Here is a 3,816-nt window from a genome sequence, read left to right on the forward strand (position 1 = left end):
TCGTTTCATTTTGCTTAATTAACTTCGAATTATATGTTCAAACGATTAGAAGAGTATTTTTTGTAGTGAAAAGATGTTCTAATAGTTATTGTTTTATTGACGGGATTTGTTGTTGTTGTAGTGAAGGATGTTGTGTTGAAATTGAGACAGTTTCTTACTCATAACAAGCATTTGGTTTTTGGTGCTGCTGGAATCAAGTTGAAAGATATTCAGGTAGGTATCAGAATCCAACCAATTTTTTCCATTTACGTATCAGAAAGAGAACTATCAGACATGTTTAATGTCATGTTTCTTTGTGATAAACCAGACCTTGTAAAAATGTGGAGAAGTGATTAAATAAACCAAGTAAAAATGTGGAGAAGTGATTAAATAACTATGTTTATTGTCCTGTTTCTATCATTTGGTTTGAAAAAATTAGTTGATTTTATTTTATCTTGCTTGGACAATTATTAGGAATCAATTCATGAAAAATGGCTCGGGCCTTGTGAAAATGTGAAGTGACTAAATAAATCATATGTAGTCAAATAAAAGTCCTTAGGCTTAGATAGCAATTGTTAGTTAGAGGTCAATATGTTAAGATTTATTTTTCAACTAGTTGAAAAGTATAATAACCATGTTTTGCTTTCAAATATGATAGTTCATAGACATTTGACAATTAAAATTTTAACATTTATACACACTATTTCAATAGTGACTCTTATTAAAAGTTAAGACGTATGAAATTTAAAAGGTGATCTCCAACTGTATATGGCATGTTAAATCTTAGTTTGATGGTTCAATAAGAAAGTAGGTTATTTCTTTGCAAATATTGCATGCTTCATTTTATGTTCATCACCCATAGTTTTTGTTGCAGCTCTTGTTGGTTTTATAGTTACATCTTCTGAATTGTTTGAGACACCCTGCAAGCTAGCTTTGTTCTCAGCCTTGTCGAGATAACGAAGTACCCACTACCATGGAATTGAACTTTCGACCACTTGTAGGGGGAAGTAAAACTTGTATTTGAGTAATGTTTGATTTTAATCTACTATGAAATTGTTTATCTGGAGGGACTAGTCTGCAAACAGAATCAAATGCGGTTTCTCAGAACACTGATGCTCTTGTATCTTAATTGTTGTTTTTAATTTAGTAGCACCCAATGATAATTTGCTTTTTTTTATTAATCTGAACATGATGTTGAATATTTTACAGGATCTGAGCAGCCTGAACTACATGAAACTTGTGATTATGCTGAACAGAAAATAAGGAATGCTTTAGAGCTGAACAATACCAAGCTATGGACTTCACCGCATCTGATGAGGTTTTAGCTCTAGACTTATTTTATGTTTTCACTTTTATTCCCTGAATGAAACTTGCTTCAAACAACCTTATTGGCATGTCTAACTTAGCTTTAAGTAAAAGTTTTATTTATAACCTTTCTTTACTATTATCTGACTTGTGTTCTTTGAATTTATTATTTAAATGAAGTCAATAAATAATTTTAACCTATTGAGATTGAAATATGGATGAAAAGTACTTGCTTAAGCTTTCACTATGAAGTTGCCCCTCTTATTAAAAACAATTAGTAAAATCATTTGCTTGTAGGTTATTAGAAGTTTGACATCTTTGAAATTGAAAGAGAATGTATCGCTACTATACACAACTTCATTGTAGAAGTTTAGTGATATGAAGCTTGGTGGAGTATGATATTGACTCTAGAAAACATGATATTAGTAGTTTTGGGTTGCTTTTTGACTATGTTTTTTTTTTTTTGTTTGGATGACTTACTAGAACCATGTCAATCCCTTACTTAAAATTCTATTTCAGATCATTCTCGACCAATGTATCATGTATGTAAAATAAGAATTGAATCTATGCTACTAATATTTAATTCAAACTTATGTGTCTGATAAGTTATCATTAAGATGAAGCAATTGAATCATGCCTTCTTATTTATTTTAGAATATCGTTTTCTTTGATATCATTTTTCTTAAGACTTTAATTGAATCATTTTTACTACCATTGTTCTTTTAAAATATCAATGTTAAGTTATACTATTATTTCGTGATTTATTACTATTATCTCTTAGGATTTGATTTATCAATCGGTTAATGCCTTCGATTTGGGTAAATGTTATGTATCTTGTTCTATTAACTCTTTCGGTTAAACAAGTGTAGTTGAATTTAAAGAGTGTTGTTACCACACCATATTGGTCGAGAATAAAGAGTTGTTATAACAACGACACTTATTAAGAGACACCCTTTCAAGTTGAGTTTCAGAACTTTCATTTTAAGTGATTTTGTTCCTTCTATTGACCACTAATTTTACTCTTTTAAATATGTGCAGCTACCAATGTCAAGTCTCAGCTGCAGTAGTTTTTGGTGCGGTTCGCATGAGTGGCAGGGTCTCCTGCAATCCAACCTGAGATTCAAGTGTGCAGCCTAACATTTTTAACTTATCTCCAAATATTTATTTGTGTAAACTTGGGAACAATTATCCCTCTTTTTAGCATGCCTTAGTGTAATATTTCAACCATGTTGACTTCGAATTTGCGGTAACAAGTTTTAGGAGACAAAAAGTAGCCATGATTATTGGTCGAGCTTAAGATTATTTGATTGATTAATAATGTAATTGTTATTTGATATAATCTTCACACTCCCTGTGCAATTGTCTATACAGAAATTTAATTTATTGCTGCTAATTCTGAAACTGATTATTTTTTGATTTTTTTTTTAAATCAATCACCTATTGCTACGTTTTAGAACTGTTGCATATAATCTATGGGGACGTTTTTTTAGTGCTCGTAGTTGCACATTAAAGCAACACTTGAAAACGTCGCCTTTGATGCTTAGGCAAAAACGTCCCCTATTCCTTAAACTTTAGGGGACGATTATAAATAGTGTGCCCAAAAAGTGAGAAAAACGTCGCCTTAGACAATAGGCAACGCTCGAACAGGAGACGCCTGAAAAACGTCCCGTATTCTTTTAGGCAACGTTTTTCGGAGTTCTGGCAACATTTTTCAACTGTTGTTAGATAGTATAAATGGTGTAGTGGACCGTTCTTAATTCCAAAGGGACATTATATCTAGAATGGTCTATGGTCTTAAAAGCACTCTTAATTTCAAAGGGACATTGCTACCACCTTTCTAACATCTCCAAGAATCGATGAAGAATATATTCTTAAGATCATTCTTAATATTGTTCGAAATGACATTATACCTTAAAAGAGACTATGATCATAAAAATACTAGTTACTCTGAAGGGACTATACCCAATAGACCATTCTTAATTCCGAACGGTCAAACTACACTAGTTCTACCCAATGTGGAAAATTGTGTTTAGTCTTTTAACTCAATTTCCGCACTTGCTCCAACAATGGTTAAACTCAACGCAGATGGAGCATCAAATGGACACGTGGTTTCTCAAAATTTATTCGATCTTGTAGTGCTTACATGGTAAAACCTTGGGGTATTCAGCCAAATCGGGAGCTATATCTAAGTTTCAGTTTTGTTTAAGACTTGATGGCAGAATCAACAGTCAACTATGGTGGAAAAATAAGAAAAGAAAATTAATACAACCGGAAATCTTTCGTAGGTTACCACACGACTTTAATTCTTTAGATCGGAGGAAACTCAGGAGCATATAGAGCAATATCCAACAAGTGTTGAGATTTTCTTATGTTTGTGTGTTAGTTGGGCTTCGTATTTTATATATTTTGGTATTGGTGATACTATTATGTTGGTTTTGGAGCTAATATTTACACCCAATTTTTTTCTAGTGAACACGATATTATTAAATATAGACATTAATTTCTCGAATTGGATTGGATTTAATAGTGTTG

At 32.0% G+C, this 3,816-nt stretch overlaps 1 long non-coding RNA gene across 1 annotated transcript; it reads left to right on the top strand.

The window, feature by feature from the left end:
• The first annotated feature begins 856 nt into the window (after positions 1-856).
• Positions 857-2,631, top strand: LOC146915323 (uncharacterized). The gene is made up of 2 exons (XR_015013305.1): positions 857-1,297; positions 2,323-2,631. It is a non-coding gene; the product is annotated as an uncharacterized LOC146915323 (long non-coding RNA).
• The last annotated feature ends 1,185 nt before the right edge of the window (positions 2,632-3,816 follow it).

Source organism: Medicago sativa, chromosome 6, assembly GCF_051527215.1.
Source record: "Medicago sativa cultivar Bolivia chromosome 6, Bolivia_mono, whole genome shotgun sequence".
In the NCBI taxonomy this organism is placed as follows: domain Eukaryota; kingdom Viridiplantae; phylum Streptophyta; class Magnoliopsida; order Fabales; family Fabaceae; genus Medicago; species Medicago sativa.